Below are 20,815 nucleotides of genomic sequence, written 5' to 3'. Positions count from 1 at the left end.
ACAAAGAGTGCACACGTATATTAAACTAAACCGCATGTGTCTATCTGCTCCCAGTCCTGAGAGAAAAAAATGGAGACCTTAGAACTTGAACGCCCCTTGTATACTTGTTTCTTTCGCGCCCGTTTTGATCAGTATTGATATACAAGGTATGAATGAATGATCATTACAGTTTCTGAAGTTCATTATGAAACAAAGAGATAATACGTCATAACTTTCAGACATTAGTCTGCAACTGTCGAAGTTCTGAATCAAACCTTGCACACAAATGTTGCAGCGATTTGTCGCCAGAGGCACTGCAGTCACGAAAATGGCGACACCTATGCAAGAAGCAATATTCTGGGGTTTAATAAAGCGAAATGTACGTAAAGAGTGAAACGAAGCTATTGGATGGAATTTGGGGTACAGCCACTGTCTAAACCATGTATTTATGGAATTTACAGACAATTATTTGAGACACGTTGTTTGTATAAAGAGAAAGATCCTCTTGTTGCAGGATATGTGAATGGAACAGGAATACCAACTTGATGTGCATAGAGCTACCAATAGTGCATGTATTGGGTATACAAAACTGATAAAACTAACTCTGACAGATTTAGTTTATCTAAATCTTTATCTACATTTTCTGACTGTTTCAGAATATACGAGTATTTCCTACTTCATAAATAACTCTCTCACTCTGTATAACACATTACATAAGGTCTTACTTATAAAAACAAAACAAAAACAAACTCCGTGGTTTTAGTCCGCAAGCGATATATACCGACCGAGCGACCGTCGCTTGTCGGCGAAGTTATTGCCGACTTTAGCGGATAGAGGGTGTCGCGTGGTCAGAGCAACGGATTCCCACGGCCGTTAATTTCGGTTTTACAGACCGGATCTCACTTATAGGCTTACGCATTTTTGGTCGTATATAGATAAAATTTCGACTGAGAGATGTTTTTCATAGAACACTTTTTCCTCAAATATATTTCATGCAATATGTGTACGAAACTCGCCGATTTCTAGAAAAAGTCACTAATATAACTACAGTATTTGTGGAATTTCCTTCGATCGCTCTGGGGTCTGCAGGATGGCCGTTCGCTTTTGAATGCACTGCATGTGTTTATGACAGCAGATACAGACTTGCGCAATTCTTAATGGCCCTATTTTACGTCTTGTTTCGCCTTATGTGTACTTAAAGACAATATGTATTTTACGCGGTTTCGGGCTTCCGATTGCAGCTGCCTCGTTTTGATGGAAACTTCAATACTGTAGCTTGCTTCAAGATTTATTGCAGTACTACAATTTCCATTGAGGCAGTTGGAAAGCAGACACGGTGATTGGCTCCTGAAAACTTACGGCTGCTTGGAAATATAAATATTTTCGGTACGATGTAAAATTGTTCATTTTTATTCAGCAGTTAAATATCCATAATCACGCAAGAGTGGAAGGTATACTGAGTGAAGCTTCTTCTGAGATCTTCAAAACAAATAATTTTATTAACTTTCGTATAGGCAACGACCATTTTCTGCTATATTCCTAGTCATTTACCAATCATATTTCCAAATTAGTAGACGTTATATAACGTCTGAAGTCTAAGGAAAGTCATTAAGTTGCCTAATTGTCAATCGATCAGTAAAACAAAATTTCAAACAAAAATATATTCCAATTTCTCTGTCTTCCCGTCTCTGTGACAGTAAATGAACACTCGCCTGCTAGAATGGGGTGTGGGACTGCTGTTATTTGGATCATTAAACACAGTTAATTTTAATTTTGATTTCAAAATTACAATTTTCTATAGTTCTAAATTATACAGAAAATTAGCTTCAAAAGTTCTCTTGGAAACATTTATTAAATTTACGCATGTATAGGCCGCACATTTTTTGCCAAAAATTCTAGAGGAAAACTGGGGTGTGGCTTATATTCGAAATATTCGAAATCACACTTCATTTAAAAAAATATATATTCATAATTAGTAATACAGGGTGTTCTACTCCTGAAATAATATTCCAAGAAAATTATTTTTTCTATAATTTCTGTCTGAAAATTGTGCTGCGGCCTATACACGCACGCGGCCTATACATGCGTAAATACGGTATTGCTTTCAATATAATATTTTGGATGAACAAAACGAAATACATCCACTCCCACTTCGTGGTGCAGTGCTTAATTAGTTAAACACAGAGACAACTTTACTTTTTTCCTTTTATAATACTTTACTTAGAGTTGCTTTGCCACGTTTCCAGAACTCAAAACTAAACAGGTTGAAATTTCGGTTCATAAATATAAAGTGTGTTCCAAGGTCGTCAGAAGATGAGAAATAATAAACATTTAATTTTACCAATCTACACTTTTATTTTTCTTTCATCGTGCGAATTACGATATTATTTTTGGTTCCATATTTAATAAATGCATATTATAAAATTTTCTTTGAAAACCTGATAGTCCTTCATTTGGCCATGAAATTACTTATTTTGTTACTCAACCGAAAGATTTCATAAGTGTTTCATGATAAATAAATCGACCTCCGAACCACCGTGCTGGTAGTTTGGGCCGTTAACTCCCTTGTCATATTATTCGGCCCACTTCTCCGTTCAAACAGATTGGTTTACTTGCCCTTAATTACTTTTATGAGAGTACGTCTCCCATTGGCGGTCATCCCTCTAACTGATTCGTTTTAATAGTAAAGCGAATAACCTTGCAAGATTGATCTTTTCACACTTACAACACTTTCTCGTGCACTCCATGTATGTAAGAAGGTATGCTACTTATTGACACGTCGAAAAGCATACGTACTTGTTAACGTAGCAGATAATACAAAAAATCTTCAGTTATCTGCAGTTCAGATGCTCGATTACTGCGGAATAAACTCCATAATAATTATATATTTCAGCATTCCGTTGTATTGAGGTATCATCCTGTTTCCTACAGTATCCGTCAACAATACAGCAATATAAAAGTCATTAAGAATATGTCATTCACTTAAAATATATTTCGACACTCATCATCATCATCAGTAATCTGTCAGACGACAGGTCCACAGTCTTTTCCAAAACAATTCCTCCACTTAATGCGATCTAGAGTTTTCTCCTTCAAATGACAGCATCCTCTTCTGTCCCCAAGGTCATCCAGCATCTTCTTACGTCTTCTTCCTCGTCTTCTTGTCACTTCTATCCGCCCCTCTATCTTTCCTTCAATAACTTCTTTTAGAAGGCAGTTTCTGCGTAAAACATGACCAATCCAATTAGCCTTCCGTTTTCTTATTTCGTGTAGGATATTCCTCTGCTCACTGACTCTAATTAACACTTCTTCATTTCTCACATAATCGGTCCAACTGATCTTCTCCATCCTTCTCCAACACCACATTTCGAAACTTTCCAGATGTTTCTGATCTACTGCTCTAAGTGTCCATGCTTCAGCCCCATACAGAGCTATGCTCCAAATGTAGCATTTCACTAGTTTCTTCCTCAAATTTAAGTCCAATTTGCTGGTAAAAAGATTCTTCTTCTTGCTAAATGCAGCTTTTGCCATGGCAATCCTGGATTTAATTTCACTAGTACACCTTCCATCATCTGTTAACAAGCTACCCAAATATTTAAAACATTTCACATTCTCAAGTTGTTTTTGGTCTATCTTTATTGTGACTGGGGTTGGTTGTATCGAAATTTTCATTACTGTTGTTTTCACCACATTCATTTCCATGCCATAGCACCTTCCAATTTTAACAAGTCTATCAATCATGCCCTGTAGCACAGTTTCTTCCTTAGCCATTAACACAAGGTCATCTGCATATTTCACAGTTTCGACACTAATATTGATAAAATCAATAAAATATACATAGGACACTACAGGTGTACAAATTTATACACAAAAAGTGATCTCAAAATTCTTCGGACTGTCTTAATTTTACATGTATTTTCTTAGTTTTTTATTTTTGAACTACATGTTTCGGCCTAACATGGGCCATCATCTGGTAATTATATTTTCTGGGGAGACCACTGCACTGTACTTGTTCTCCATGCTCCATTCATGCACGCCAAAATTTAGTTTATGCTAGTTGTTTTATTTTTGCAGCTATTTTGCTGCCATTAATAGTTTTATTGTGCTAGTGTCCCTATTGTGGTCTTCCGGTATAACAATTATCACGATCGAGGACGACGATGTTTGTTCTTGTTGCTCCGTTAGTTTCTTTTACAGTTCCCTACGGGGATATGCCAAATTTTATACAAACGTAAAACTGCGGATGCTTGAAACCCGCGGTCGGCCTGCCGTTCTTTAATGCGGATAGAGCTATTTTTACTCAGTTACTAGCCGTGTTGAATCCCAATAGCGGACACTGCAAAAAAGGGAACATTTTAGAACATGAAGAAAGCAGTCTTCTGGGATTTGGCACCGCCGTGAAAGCCTCAAATCTTACATTTTAGAACATTAACCATTTCAGACAATATTAAATAAAACGGATCTTAGATGGATAAAACGAAATGTTATGGATTGGATTGATCTGGCTCAGAATAGGGACCAGTGGAGGGCTCTTGTGAACATGGTAATGAACTTTCGGGTTCCATAAAGTGTTGGGAAGTTCCTGAGTAGCTGTACAATTGGCGGCTTCTGAAGAAAGGCTCAGCTCCATGAGTGAGGGAGTGAATCCTTTCAGTATATAGACCTACTTGGTTTTATTCAGACCTCAGGAATGTAATTATTCATCTGTTTCCATTGTAGTGATTAATTTCTGTTGTTGAGATTCAGTAACTCTTAGCAGAGGGGTGGGGGTGGAGAGGATATGAAATGATTGATCTGCCAAACATGAAATAACTTCAGACGAGGAAGCTGTTGCTACTGAGCGAGATATCTTGCGCATAATATGGCAGTTGTTAGGAGATGTCTCTCTCAGTCAGCGCCTAATACCGGTAGTAAACTTAGACAAGTATCAGTGTTATTGTAACATTCCTTGTTATGGCAGCCTCGGCCCTTATTGCTCTCACAGAAATGCAACTGTTTTGGGCCCAATCCGTAATTCCTAATTTAGATTTGTACTCGTATATGTGTATGTGTGCTGAGGAAGCGACTCCATGAGATCCAGTGCTTACTTTAGAAACGCAGTAACCAATAAAGAGAGGCCGAGTGTAGATTGTCTGTTCATTTGATCAGCTTTTCTTACTGCTTGTGGTCATCATTGAACTGAACATAAGCGCTTAGGAGCTAATAAAACAGTCAAGGGGAGCAATCAATGGCGTCCATGTTGTAAAACACAGTAGAAGAAAGGCGTATGTGCCGGCCCTGTGGGAACAGAAACGCCAAAATGTGATTGGTTCGCTCTGAGGAGAGCGGTGACTGTATTGGGTCATAACTGTTCAAATAAGAGGCCCAATATAACTTATGAGTCTCACACGGATACTACTGTCACACTCCCGCGGACACCCTGGTGCTGTCGAAAGTTGTTTTTGGATGCCACAATTTTTAAAGCACAATAATTTATTAATATATATATATATATATATATATATATATATATATATCTGAGATTCTCACAGCAGTGATTATAAAGAATTAATACCTCTTGAAATATAATGCCGTGTAGTCTGTTGAAAGCTAAATTAGTTTTGGAGGAACACATCGCCTCCATCTTCAGGAATATGATAAAGTAACTATGCTTGCTACCTGATTCATGCTGGTTCCTTCTTGCTTGCTTATTCTTCGACACTGAAGATGGGCGCCACATTTTCCTCCGAAACAACGGTGGACTTTTAACGGCTACACAGTGCTATATCCCAGAAAATAAAACTTACTTACATTTAGTACCGAGGTGAATAAGTGGAGCTATACAGCCACTCCCTCCTACATATTCAGGTCGTGTTACTTACATAAACAATCGCGGGGCTTGTCATTGTTTCCGTTCTATGAACTGAATTCCTGCTGTAAGCCGGGGAGAACTGGAGCGTGAACAGTTGTGCCCCTAAGTTCTATTTGATAAGAATAGAAATTTTATTTCCGATGTGAGGTAACTAGTGCCGGGACTTTACAAATATGAATCAGATACCAAGTAAACAGAGCAGTATAATATCCGGATATTATGACGTATAGACCCATTGCCAGGCAACGACTCAGTAAACACATTCCTGGAGGAGCCAACGCTCGCAACAATAGGACGTCTAGGCAACGGATCAGTAATCACGTCTAAAATAATACTGGACAATAGAAGACGGTGTTTCTCGTGGGGTCCGCCCACGGGCTATGTAACGAGAAGTTCCAAGGGATGATTTACTAGCTGTCAGACGCTGAGAGAGTTCAGTTGAAGAAGAGTCTATTTGAGTTAGTTTTGTCATGAATTGAGTCGGTTCTGGAGATGGCAGTTGGCAGAATAATTGAGAAGAAATAGCAGGAAAGAAATTACGCTGTGAAAAGAAGATTTCAAGTGTGTTTTGAAGTGGCAGTGAGACTGTTATAAATCCGTTGCCAGGATACACTGATGAATACTGAGAATCGCAGTGTGTAAAGGTGAACTGTAAATTGTGTAGATCAGCGATAGCGCTGTGTTGCCTGTAATTCCGAGTTGGGATATAAGGTGCAATAAATCCAATAATCCAATTCAGAACTCATCTTAGAAGTCACGCAACAAACCCAAAATCGTGACAATATTTAAGTGATACAACATGGAAAAATAAATAGGACTATATCCAAAGACAAGAATATAAGAAATGACAATAGGCCCATACTGACTTAGGCAGCAGAAAAACAGACTAGATTTATCTAGGGAGAAGCAAAGCGTGAAAACAACTGAAATGGGAACTGTGGAGGAAAACGAAGTTTGACCGTAACAAAAGCCAAGATATTAGGCGACACTGTAATGTTCAGAAGAAAGGTAACAAGGAGTAGAGACGCTGTGAACGAGCAAGTTCCGAGAATGGCGCCAGAGAGAACTGTAAGAACTATACGAGGCATCTCCTAAGCGTAGAAGTAGCCTCGAAGACCACATAAAGGATGGAGTGACATTCCGGAAAAGATAGACTAGTAGCCGAACTTAAAGAGAAGAAAAAGCAGGACGTTTTGTTCTTCAGCTATATTTTGTAAAATAGTGTGTACCAAAACAGTATTTCAGAAAATGTTTTGATGTGAGGTAATAAAGCGAAATTATTTCAATTTCCGTTGTGTAGCGAATGTAAACAACGACAAGCACCGACTAAACAATTAACATTAATTTACTACATCTACATCACGAGCCTCCTATACAATTTTATATACACAAAATATAGAATATTCTAATTTGTCCGTGGGAACGCAACGAAATTACAAAACCAGCGACTGATTCGATGATATAAAACGTCAATCTAAGAATTTTATTCTTGTTTTATACTATAACTTCTGTTTTATATAATCTCATTTATTGTATTTTTACGTCAAGTATTTTATATAATTAATAGTATTGTATCCAATTTTACTAGTACTGCGGTTCAGTGGTGTATATATGTTAGCCGTGTATTTGCCTCATGATGGCTATTGATAGCCGAAACTAGGCACTGATCTTGATATTTGTTGTGTTGTGACGGTTGTAAAAAAGAGGCTGTAAAAAGGACACACTGCACACAATGAATAAAATGCAAATACAATTACAACTGCAATTATATAAATTATATGTTAGTAAATTTTGAAGCGTATCTGGAGCTCAGGTTGTTGTATTAGTGAATGTCTGTGTGTGAGTGTGGTGTAACGGGAGGCATGTAGTGTTGATGAGGATTCTAGGTGGTAGTGTAGTTGTTGCGTACATTTATAGTGGCGTCATTTATCACGTTATTATTATGGTAGAATGTGTTGTATAGTCATAAGCCTTCCTGGCAGATGTTATATATAAAGTATATTTTCAAATGTTTTGATACACACACACAACATATATATATATATGACTTGTATTTAAGATTTGCAGACTGTACTCCAGGGGACCGATCTCCTTTAGTTATGAATGTTTGTACCAATAAATCCATATATTTTGAAAGAAAGAGATGATGATAGAAAGAAATGAACAAGAGAGGAAACAAGCAAATAAAAAGGAAACTATGAAAAAGTAAAGAAATAAGCAGAAAGAATGTCAGGAGAAAGAAAGGAACAAAGAGTGAAATACAGGAGAAAGGCTGAATATCAGAACATTAATGGGGACAAGTCGATTTCCTCCCTGAGGGCAGTTGCAACTGAGATGATGTTCGTGCCACATTAGCCAGGCTTGCCAACGGTTTAGCAGCGGTACTGAGATTGCTTTTGATTCAACTTGTGAATGAAAGATCCCATCGCTCATCGTCCACCTCCTTTCACGAACTTCCTTTCGCCGGAGCTGGTGAATAAATTTTAAAGTCTTTTGATGTATAAGAACCGATTTGTAAAGTATCTTGCATTCGTTTAGTGCCCGCCTCAATTATTTTGTATCCTATTTAATTTATATGCGATCTGTCGGAGTTCACCAACAGTTGGGCCCTTAGTCTGTTTTGTTTAATGTAATGGTAAGTATAAACTCTTCACTAATGGCGGTACACTGTCCAACCGTTAAATTCAACGGCTAGAAGGTATTGTGCTGTAAGTCACGGGCTATTCACCGCAGTGGCAGGAGTTCAGCCCCCTGTCGTTTCGTGTGGGATCTGTGAGGAACAAATTTGTAGTGAGGAAGGTTTCCTGCGAGCGCTTCTGTTTCCTCTACTCTTTTTCATTCGGCCAAATCTCCATTTCACTCATCCATCATCCAAGTTAGTATAATGAACCTCTTAAGGATAAAGTACAAAGGACTGTCTCTCACACCACCCTGAGGAAAAAGACAAACGGTGAAATGATTTATACATAAGAAACAGAGAGCTCGGTTTCGAAAGGACAGAGGACGGGCTTCGTTAAAACCAAGGACGAAATAAATCACACAGCACTAATTAATAATTCATATTAAAAATATATATATATCTTCTCTAAATCAATTTTTAATTATAGTAAATTAAATTTAGTTACTTTCACTTTTGAGGCTTAACCATGCTTGAAATTTGTTGAAGTCTTCATAATTCTCATCTGAATTAGAAGCCCCCCTCCCTTTTTCCTCTATGTTAACATTTCAATATTTGAAAATATATTTTGCCTCCGTGGTATATCCTTACTTCTCTGTCATTTAGTGTTATTTTATTGCATATACTTAATCTTTATGGATTATATGTTATTAAGAATTGGAAAATGTGTCTGTTTTATCGCTTTTCCAAGCACTGCTGTGTCGTAGTTATTTGAAAAATAATCCATGGCCTCTGAGACAATTGTAATGTAAATTAGCGATGTATAAGCTCAAATTCACCTGCCTGCGACCACCTACCAAGTTTTGCTTAATGGGGGCCAACTGGGTCCAGTCGGCACGGCGGTCACTGGTTGGCCTATTGTAGCCTGCCCCGCGTGAATATGATGATGGAGAATTTGGTGGAATGAAGATTGGCAGGGGAAACTGAAGTACTCGGATAAAACCCGCCCCAGCGCCACTTTGTTATTTTGAAACAAACTTACTCTCGTGTTGCAGTTAGGGCCCATATTTACAGTCGACAAGAACTTGACTTCATGTTCTGAACTTTCATGCTATACTCATGTTTCCAATGTTGGTTACAAGCGCCGGTCTTACACAGCAGATTATAAAGTATGAGTGGCACAAATACTTAATAGGAAAGATTATCTTATAAATTACCAAGTTGGTAGTAATTTCAGTGAAGTAGTTCATTGTGGTGTGAACTGAGTTGCGAAGCAACGAATTTTTAAATTAGCGTTTTTATTTCGGTACGCAAAAAGCATGCCCGCCGTCTGTTTTGTCTTGATTTATTGTTTGATTTCCTCTCCGACCTTAATGATGGAGGCAAAATGTTTCTCTGAGAGGTTGGTCGTCTTTCGCCACACTACAGGACATGTTCAAAAGGGAGNACGTTCTCCGAAACGTCGGTTAACACCACATATACACGGTGCCAAATCCCAGAAAACTGCTTTCTTCCGGGAGAATTCTTCATGGCCACCGCCGTGAGTACCTCAAATCCAGCAGATTGATCCCTTCTTAGACATTTGGTATGGCAAAGAGTTCAGGATGTGGGATCTGCAGTCACGAGATTTACACCTGCACGCAAACAGACAAACACAGAAGCAGAATGGACGTACATCAATGTTCTGTGTGGGATTCGAACCATTGGTCCCGATGTTAGAGCTGTAGAAGACTGTAGGCATCGGAGACCGCGCAGCTACATTGATGGATTTTTGCTGTAAATATGTAAAATTATTACGTGAGTTGCCATTACGTACGGAGTTGTTGAAGTCATGGTTAAACAAGTAAGTAAACCTATCCTTGTAACAGGCCGTGAAGGCCCATAGGGTTGTGAGACGTTGAGGGTCCCACATCATCTAGACAATCGGCTCAAAGATGGCGGTAAGGATATCAGCATTACGCGCCGGCCGCGCTTTACTCCCCAGGAAAATTATTTAATTAATTCACGGTACTCATTTCTGTTAGAGGCTGAGTCGACCCCAGGGCCATAGTGCGGCTGGAAGGATTAGGTAAATTAAAAAAAAAATCGAATAACCTCATCGGGACTTGAACCCGCGACCTTCCGGCTTGTAGCATATGGGCTCCGTGAGGAATTTGGAAAATAGGCCAACGTCGGGAGGTCTGAAATGTGGTCAGCTCAGCCGTGAAAACAGGAAAAGGGCTTAAAGGTATAAACTTTGACAGTAAGGAAGAAAAGGCAGAATAAAAGTTGCACTTCGGTTGATTCGCTACAGAACAACACTGAAAGCGAAAAGAATAGTTTCGTAACTAAATCATGAACGATATATTGTGAGCTGTGGATTTATATCGTAGATCTGAAGAGAATTCCGTTCTTCTGGGAGCTGTATAGTGAGGACAGTGAGGCCCATTATAGAATGTCCAGTGGGCTGTGAAAGGAAAAAATAACAAACATTTTTGTCAGAATAACCCGGTAAAGGAATCCCAGGGGGGTGAGAAATTCGTTTCACTGTTCACATCACACATGGTCCGAAGTTTCACTGCAACACTCTCTCCGGAGTGCTATAACCGAGAGTAGCCTGAACCAGAGCGCTGTGCATACCAACTTTCCTATTTTCATCTGTGACTGTTCTCTTAGTTTTGCCCTCTAAAACTGAGTATTTTTGTTTGTCGGAATGTTTATTTAATATTTATTTACTTGTTTATTAATATTTACTCAACACAAACATCAATTCAACTTTATTTTCCCAAGGATCGATATGCTCTGTTATCCTTCAGCCCAAAAGCTTACTCTGGAAGTGCTTGAACAACGCCGTGTAATAATTTCAGTGATGTGCATGATAAGTGGGTGAGTTTTTTAAACGAGTTATTCACTCCATTACATAAAGTCATGAACTTTTTATACATATAGGGCTATATGCGCTATTCCTGCAGAAAATGATCCTTATACATTTTGTTTAGTAGACTAGAAAGACCATGAGGCTAATTCGGACACAATGGTACTAAAGAGCAAACTACCTGCGTCGGTCCTTCAGATCTGTGACGTCACTGGTACTGTTGCCACTACTACTGCTGTCGTCACTGCTGTTTCTGTTTCTACTATTACTACTAATATTACTGCTACTGTTGCTGCTACTGTCGGTCACAGTAGCCGAGCGTTCTGAAGGATGGAATGTCTTCGCTCGCTCGGACGCTGGGTTCGTGGTTTCGAATCCCACTTAAAGCATAGATATTTGGTGTGTGTATGCGTTTATGCTGTATTTGTGTTGCCCTGTGTTTTTGTAGAGGCCTTGCGACGAGCTGATCACCCGTCCAAGGAGTCATACCTTATGTGGAAAACAATTACGGAACTGAATAAGAGGCCAGGGCCAATAAAGAGCTGCAGGGCCAATGAAAAAGAAATTCTGCTACTTTTATCACCACAGCAACCACCAAAATTTTGTCTCTTCCTTTCCAAGAAACCAAGTTTTAGAATTGTAGAAACAATTGAAAATATTAATATTTTTATATAGACCTATAGTGGATCTGTATATTAAGTGACGATAATAATTATTATAGTTGAATAATAGACATGTCATAAATCTACTCATTCCTAATTCATCATGAACCATATTTAGGCTGTACTTGTTAGAGGGCTAGAAACATCCTAGCCATGAATAAGCTGTCCTATATGAGAAATCAAGGACAGAGATCGGTAGATGGTTCGCCCCAGTGGTTGGGAGTGACAAGTGCAGTCATCCACCTCAAGAAAGTTAAAATCTATGAAAGTTTTAGAAATTAATCAGAATTTGACGGAATCCTCAGTTGGACCCAATCAGTAGATAGAGATAGAGGCTAACTCTGTCGATTGGGCCCAGCTAAGTAGTACCTGAGGACGACGAAAGAGGCCAGTCTGAAATGAAAACCTGACCCAGCGCCACTTCCTCCACCACAAATTCAACTTGACCAGACCGAGGATCGAACCCGGGCCGCCGCGGTGGGAAGCCAGCGACTAACCGCTTGAGCTATGACGCGGCCCAACCGGCACATGTTACTTTAACTTTAATTATTCGTTACACGATCCTATGTAAAAACAAATACATCACAATCAAGCGCTGTTGGACTTGCACGGTTTTCACACTGAAACCTTCAGAACGAATTAACCGTGTGAGCTGGGGAGTCGCTGTAAATTAATGAACGTTTATGAGTTGAAGTGAGATGGGAGGTGGGGCAAGAGTTCGCAAGTGCCTCACAGAGAGTTTCGCCGGACATAAGTTTGGAAGTAAGTTACTAATTTTCCCAATATAACATCTTTACTCATCAGGGCGTACTATTCTCCATTATGAAGTAATATTCCACTCCAATAGTCGAGAGACTGTGTCCGCGTGCTGAGATGGGCCTGGTTATTGGCCTGCCTCTTCTTCATTTCGTGATGGAGGAACTTAAACCTGTTGTAGTTTCTCACACTCGTTACACTTTTCCATGACCCTGTTCGCTGTTGTCTTTCCTTTTGATTTATTCCGTAGAATCTGGTACATGTCCAGCCCTTCTTGGCACTGTGTCATCATATACCCTCGCCCCTTCTTCCTCCCTTAAATTGGGTGCTAAATGGTGCAATAAACCAGACCATATTAAGATAGAAGACAGCAGTAGCCTTCAACTCTCACAACAAGGGAATAACACAGACTGAGGACGTCTGAGACTAAGTGCTGAGGACGGTATGCTACTGTCACGTGTATTCGTAGATTTGTGATTGCAATATTGTATTTATTACATCTTATTTATTCACACAACTCGGGGTTACAGGAAATACAGCGCTATCGATATTCTACACACTTTCCCGTTTACCGTTACGCACGCACTAGGGTTCTCAGACTTTACTAGTCGTATCCTGGCAACGGATTTATAACAATCTCACTGTCACTTCCAATCACACATGAAGTCTCCTTTTCACAGCCTAGTTCCTTTCTTGTCATTATTCTGTAACTGCCAATTCCGAAGACTCGACTCAGTTCAATTCCTCCGATCCCAAACTCACACCCTGGCAGGTTGGCGTCTCGAAACTATAATCTCCACTCTTTGCTGATGAAGTGAATTCTTGTTTTACAACCATTTTGCACGGACCAATCTGGAAAACACTGTCTTCCATTGTCCCGTATTTACTGCACCATTGCATAGCAACGGTCGCGGCCCATACCTACATAGAAGACAGCCTCTCTGTTGTTGAGCCGTCATTACCCCAGGCACATTTTTACCAAGTCGTTGCATAGCAATGGTTATATACGTCACAGTACTATCCAAAATTATAAATTGGAATTAAGAACACTCATATTGAAACAGTTTGCGTAGCCACCATTTATACTCAGTTCCCTCAATAAATTGCACTTGTAACGCCGTAAAGAACGACAGATTTTACCCTCCCTCCAGCACTTTCGCTTACGCCACTTTTGTTCACATCCCAGAGTAGCATGCGTTGACCGTGTTGCAGCTGTTCAACGCGCTCAGAAGTGCCAAGAATTTCACCATTGTGTGCTACCTAGTTTAATGGCATTAACAGAAATGTCCACGAATATTGGCCAGTAAATGTAAACACTGTTGAGGTTTGTATATGAACAAAGATACAAATATCCACACCCATCCAATAGTCTCCCGAGCAATGAAAGATTATTATAACATGCAACCCATAAGATCTTAAACCGGCTTCTGGCTGTGCAGTCCTGGGTTCTTCTACGGCAGTGCTTTCGGAATTTGTGACGAAAAGAGTGGCATTGGAACAGGATTTCCTTCGAGGTTTTTTTTTCGGTTTCCCCGCCAACCCTCTATTTCAGCGTTTATCAACCTGTGGTCCGCGGACCACAGGTCGTCCCAGATTATGGGACAGATGATCCGCAAGCAGACTTAAATAAAATTAAATTAAAAATTATCCAACCAAAACATATTAAAATTAAATAAGCAAGTAAAAATTAATTATATCAGATTCCTTATTTTTTAATAAAATTTAAAATTTTGTTCAGTGATGATTCACTTTTAATAATTTACTTCCAATTTAGTTGATTGTGTTTCCATATGTATTCAAAACATGCTTTTAGATTTATTATGTTATATGGGCGCAGTATGTCCCAAATGTTGGTAGTACCACATAGGTTTAAAGAAAATAGGCCTACATAACTCAGTGGTGTGTAGATTTTTTCAGACATTTTACTGGTCCTTGGGCTTAAAAAGGTTGAGAAACACTGCTCTGTTTCCCATGGCTCCATACCCAATTATTATGGTCACCGAGTTATCCGACATCCCGAGCAATTCACAACCTCACAGATCGACCCCACCCTTGGCAGGCATATGGCTGCACTGAGGATGAGGTTCATTTTACTTGGAAATACCGGAGAGAACATTTCCTTATTGTGGTAAATGTCAATGTCATTATCATCTTTATTAGCAATGTAAGGTTAGGTTTTGTTATCTGTTCGTAGGAGGGGGGCACACGGTAGCGTAGTTGATTGAGGCACTATGCTACAAGCAGGAAAGTCGTCGGTTCGAATCCCGATGAGGTAATTTGATTTTTGATTTGACATAAACCTTCCAGCAGCACTATGGCCCTGGTTTCGGCTCAGCCTCTAACAGAAATGAGTACCAGAAGTTTCTCCTAATAAAAAAAAAAGTAAAACTATCCCTGTAAGAGACCATGGAGACGTCGAGGTTCCCACATTTTCTAGACAGTCGACTCACGTAAGGCGGTGAGGTTGTCAGTGCGGCTGGAAGGATTAGGTTAGCTAAAAAATCCAGTGACCTAATCTGGAATCGAACCCGCGACCTCCCTGTTTCTAGCATAGTGCCTCAATCAACTACACTGCCAAGCGTTCCAGTATCTCCTAATTGTGTTTCGAAGTTGCCATATTATTTTCATAGTCATTTTTTCGAGCCGGAACATCTCAGTCGGTATAGCGACGGGCTGAACGGCCGGAGTTTGGTTCCTGACAGGGGAACATTGTTCTGTACTCCACAGTGTCCATACCGGCTCCACGTTCCGCCGAGTCTTATAGTACAATGAGTACCGTGGGCGCTTTCTCCGTGGATAAACCTGTCGGGGCTTGAAGCTGACCACTCACCTCCATCTACTGCCGAAGTCGACAGTGGTGGAGCTGTATATTCACCCCCCTACACGTCTTTATACCATTCTTTTGTCTGAGATACTGTACCCTTAATGGCCCTCTTGAATTCTGCTTCTTCTTAATTGTATTTTCTAACATATTTATCCTTAGAAACTTGTTGAAACAGATTCTCATAGCAGTGGTTTGTTTGTTGATATTCCCGCTTTGTATTATCTGCAATATTGCTGCATATTGCTGCCTGATGTGGAATAATTTATGATATGTCCTCTCATTCAGCCAGTAGGACCCCAGATCTTCTGTATACAGTATCAGGATTAATAACAATTTTCCCGTTAAGTGTCATACAGGCTTTGAGGTTCTTACAGAGGTAGTTATGAAGAGTTCTATAGTGTGGGATATAACGCCGTAGAGTTCTTTGAAAGACAACTGACGTTTCGAAGTGAATTATTGCTTCCATTACGCAAGAAACCATCATGAAGCAGACAGGTGCCATATAGTAGCATGATACGTTTATATTTGTGTTCTTTTTTCTCGTAATCTTGTGTCCTTGTTGATCTAGGTACATAAAAACCTAATTAAGAACTGCGCCATGAAGGCGTATGAGGGAGGTGATGTATAGATCGACGTTTTCTTAACTTCTGTACAAACTGGAGGTCAGTGATCAGCTTCACGCCCCGTCCGCTTCACCCCTGAGGAAAGAGCCCCCAGTATCCATTAGGTAGGAGATTTTGTGGACACCAGAGCCAGTCTGGGCGACGTGGAGAAAATTCTTGACTCTACCGGGACTGCATTCCGACCCCTCGGTCGTATAAGTAGTCGCTATACCGACTGCACTATCGTGGCTCATAGATCTAGGCGTATATATAATTTATTTTATGACGCCCTCAGTATCTCGGGTTATACTGCATCAAGGAATTCTTACTTACTTACTCGTGGAGCCGAGCCCTTCTGGAGGAGCTGCCAATTCTGCAGCTACTCAAGAATTTTCCAGCATTTTATGGAACCCGAAGGTTCATTACCGTGTTCACAAGAGCCCTCCACTGGTCCCTATCCTGAGCCAGATCTATCCAATCCATACCTTCCCATCCTATCTCTCTAAGATCCGTCTAATATTGTCCACCCACTCACACCTTGGTCTTCCCTGTGGTCTCTTTCCTTCTGGCTTTCCCACCAATATCCTATACTCAAGAAATTCTAGGGTAGTAAATAAATTTATTAAGAAACGAATTTAAGGGACTATCCTATAATTAGCTTAGAGGCACTGAGGAAAGCATCCGGCGAGTCGTAAGAGGCGACCAAAAGGGAGGTCTCAAATCTGAGACAGTAAAATACGGTCTCGAGTCCCAAGGGGCTCAGACCCGAGAAAGACTGCACTGGCAAGGGCCAGCAGCATATACAAAAGGCAGTCCCGTCCTCTCGTCAGAGAGGGCGCCCCACAAAAACAAGACCGTAAATGCCAAAGAGTAAGAAATATCTGGCCATGAGCCCCAGCCGGGGCTCGATACCAAGACTTACTGACTGACTTACCGTTAGTCGCAATGTGACTTGGAAAGCATCCAGTCGTGACGATCGGTGTATCGATCGAGATTTGAACTGGACATCTCTCGAGCACAAGTCAGAAGCGTTAACATTTAAGCTACAAGTAACTTTCTCGGCTGTGTGGGATCTGTAATCAAATTGAACTGAGTTTAGGATTTTAGGTTCTCATAGCGATGTGATATAACGCCGTGTATTCCATTGAAAGGCAGCCTACGTTTCGAAGGAACATATCGCTTCTATCTTCAAGGTCGAAGAATATGCCGAACAAGACTACACAGCGTTATAACCCAGAAGGCAGTACTCTGGTTTGAATCTATTAATCACTCAAGCCCATCTATGCTCTGTGCTTGCGACATTGTTGTCTACAAGGTATTATGGATCATTAAACTTGCATGAGAAGCACCGTTACACCGAAGCGTCATGAATCCTGAGGCTGGATGCTGTGAGGATCAGATCGAAGCACGGATATAAAGGGAGAAGACTAAGAGATCAGCAACATAGTTAAAGGAAGATGATCGCAGTTTTACTCAGTAGCACATAAATGTGTTCTTATCATTGGCGCAGATTATCTGAGTTGTTTTTTTTTTTAAATGAAGACTGTGAAGCCACCAGAGGTTATGTGCGCCTCGTCGCTTGTACAGAGTGCTACAGTATTTCTAAAACATATCAGATCCTAGCATTTATAATTCTGTCTAAATTAATAGTATATATAAAACTCAAATGCACTGATATGGGTCCAGACAGCTTAATTTCCATCATGCCTTGTTTACGGTTTTAGATAACTCGTCAGAAGTAATATTTCGATTCGATTTGATTCGAACAATTCCCTTAGTTCCGAGTGGAACACAGGGCTCCTGTGAAGCTTCTCCGTCTTCTCCTCTGGTTCGCCAATGCCTTAACCTCTCTCCAGGTCTTTCTCATCCCTGATATTTCCCCTTCTGTTGTCCTTCTCCAAGTTTTCTTGTTATCCCTTTCCTTCTCACACCTTTGGGGTTCCAATCTAATGCATCTTTTTCCATGGCGCCAGCTGATTTCCTCAAATTGTGCCCGATGCATCTCCAATTTCTGTTTTTAACTTGGATGTCAATTGGTTCTTCTTTTGTAATTTCCCACAGAGAGTTATTTGATATTGTGTCCGGCCATCTTATGTTTAAAATGCGTCCTTAAACACCTACTCGTATTTACAAATCTTTGTAGAAGAAGTAATATTTGGAACACAAATTATTTGCCCTGAGAATTTTTTACCTACACGTCAGTTGAAACCCCGGTCTGCCTCACAGTTTCAAAAACACTGCAGGTTATAACTAAATAAATTTGGGGTTGCGTGGCTGCACATGCAGCCAGCAATTCTGCTGGTCCCAGCACTGTTGATTTCATTGTCGGAGCCCCACAATTTACACATACCACGAAGACTATTGTAGAGTCATTAAATGACCTCACAATAACTGCAGCTGCATTATGTTGCCATGATCAGAATAATTTAGGATGATTCTAAATTATTGTGGGGGTTTTCGTGGCCTATATTTTCAAACCGAAAAAATAAAGTAAAACTGCTTATGGATTATAAACTGTAACAGAAAAGTTTTAGTATGCATGAAATCAGTACTGCGGTATGCTAAATAAATTCCCTAAACAGTTTTATATTTATGTTCCGGTTTGAAAATTATAGGCAATGGAAACTCCGACAGTAATTCACAATCACATTGTGTATTTAACATAACAGCTGCTAGTGCAGATTCTAGTATGAAAACTAGGAGAAATACTTTCCTTATTTTCAAAATTAAACACACACAATTTCTGAGCTACAGTTGTTGTTTGGTTATGTTGTGTGAATTTTAATTAATTAAGCTTGATAGTCAAAACCTATTCATCACGCATTAATTTATACACTTAATATAAACAATGAATAAGGAGATATCAAAAGATCGCTCAGAATTCTGACGTATGCGGACAAATAAGGTAGTTTTTCTAGCTTACTTCCCCCCCCCCTTACCGAGAATTGTCACCGCACTATGTCCCTTTCGTTTTTCACACCAGATGACCGATTTCTCACAAAATGTTGTATGCGATATTATGTTGGTGGAGGCCACCCCCAAACTCGTATTTTTTATTAAATCAAATTTAATGCAAAGACCAGAATTTACTGTCGTAACAGATTTTCGAAAATATACGACTCTTGCGAAGATAATCTTGTAGAACACAAAAGGGCTGGAAATCGTGCCAAACTTTTCATTAAACTTCCAGTTTATCGGTATAAATAAAGGAAAATTAGAGATAGGAATATAGAATTTCCTGTAAAGATAAAATATAAAAGTGTTTAAATTATTTACAATTCAGCAAAAAGAAACAAAGTGACGATGTGACATGTACATGCTTCATTTACCAAATGAAATAATGTTATTACTTCATATGTTGTCGTGAATTATGATTGCAAGCAATCAAATCAGTAAATATACCGATTCGAATATAATTCGATGCTATAGCCATCTATTTACACACTGAACCGTAAAACCTTCCAATTTATTGAACTGTAAAATTACATTACCCAAATATAACATGAATGATACAACATCTGTGTAAATTTGACTTTCCAGGTTTAGCCGAATTGTACACATCAGATACAGACTACGAAATCCAGAGAGTTATGGCACTGGAAGTGAATAAAATAGGAAAGTAGACTATAAACAGATTATGACTACTTCTTATCACATCCTTGAACTTGACGCTTTACATCCTGTTTAGCTGACGAAATGTCGTTATGCAAATTACGAAGAACGGGTAGCCAACAAAGTGGAGAAACTGCGAACTGCTCAGCTGATAAAGAAGCTCCCTGCCTTTGGAGCCGTTTCACAAGAACCCGCCGCTGAACCCTATCCTGAGCCACGCGAAAACAGTTCATACCCTCACACCCTCTCCAATTCAGATCGGTTTTAACCTCATCTTCCCATCTACGTCTTGATATCCCAAGTGGTCGTTTCCTTTCAGGATTTACGACTATCACGACTATCACTGTGTATACATTACTCACCGTCTCCGTGCTTGCTACAAGGCCCACCAATATCACTTTGATTTTTCAAGGAATCCTTTGGAATTTGAGATTCTGTGTATCATATCGTAACGTGCTAGTGTTTGAGACGAGACGTTATTAGCGCCCTACTCAACCACCCCTTGTCGGTGGTCGGCGAGTACTGATCAGTATATTGGCAGCTGTATGTAGACTGTCTCCTTCTTCAGCCTGAGGACGCGCCATTCTGAGGTATTAACAGTAGGAACCACATTTCGTACTGGTATATTGAAAGTTATATGTGGGTTTCACCTAGTATCACCAAGCATTGTTCTGTGTTATAAGCAGTTGTTTCTTCCTGAAGTCTCTACACGTAGTGGCAGGATGATTATCACATCTGGCGATGTATTACTATTATCTTTATCTCAATCACCATCATCATGACTCCCGTCACCTTACACTGTGATGCGGAAGAAATATCTTGCTTCTCCAATATTAGTTACATTTGTTTTATGTTACATTTTTATCTCCGTCTTCTCTGAACTGAATTTCTCCCCCTGTCGCTTCCATCACGACGGCGATGCACCGAAACTATAAATGAAATGTTGGCTACCCTGCTGCTACATGGTAGAACATAACATGCGGATGTCATCATATCACGTGACGTATCTTTCCCTTGGCGAAACTCCTCGCTTATCACTTTTGTTCCCTGACATGGAA

General features: G+C 39.8%; 1 protein-coding gene across 4 annotated transcripts in view; it reads left to right on the top strand.

The window, feature by feature from the left end:
• LOC111864041 (calcitonin gene-related peptide type 1 receptor) overlaps positions 1-20,815 on the top strand; it is a 523,124-nt gene that overhangs the window by 398,886 nt on the left and 103,423 nt on the right. The gene's annotated exons all lie outside the window — the stretch shown is intronic.

This window comes from Cryptotermes secundus, unplaced genomic scaffold (genome assembly GCF_002891405.2).
Source record: "Cryptotermes secundus unplaced genomic scaffold, Csec_1.0 scaffold303, whole genome shotgun sequence".
In the NCBI taxonomy this organism is placed as follows: domain Eukaryota; kingdom Metazoa; phylum Arthropoda; class Insecta; order Blattodea; family Kalotermitidae; genus Cryptotermes; species Cryptotermes secundus.
Note: the sequence above shows the minus strand (reverse complement) of the source record. Positions and strands in the feature narration are given on the sequence as shown.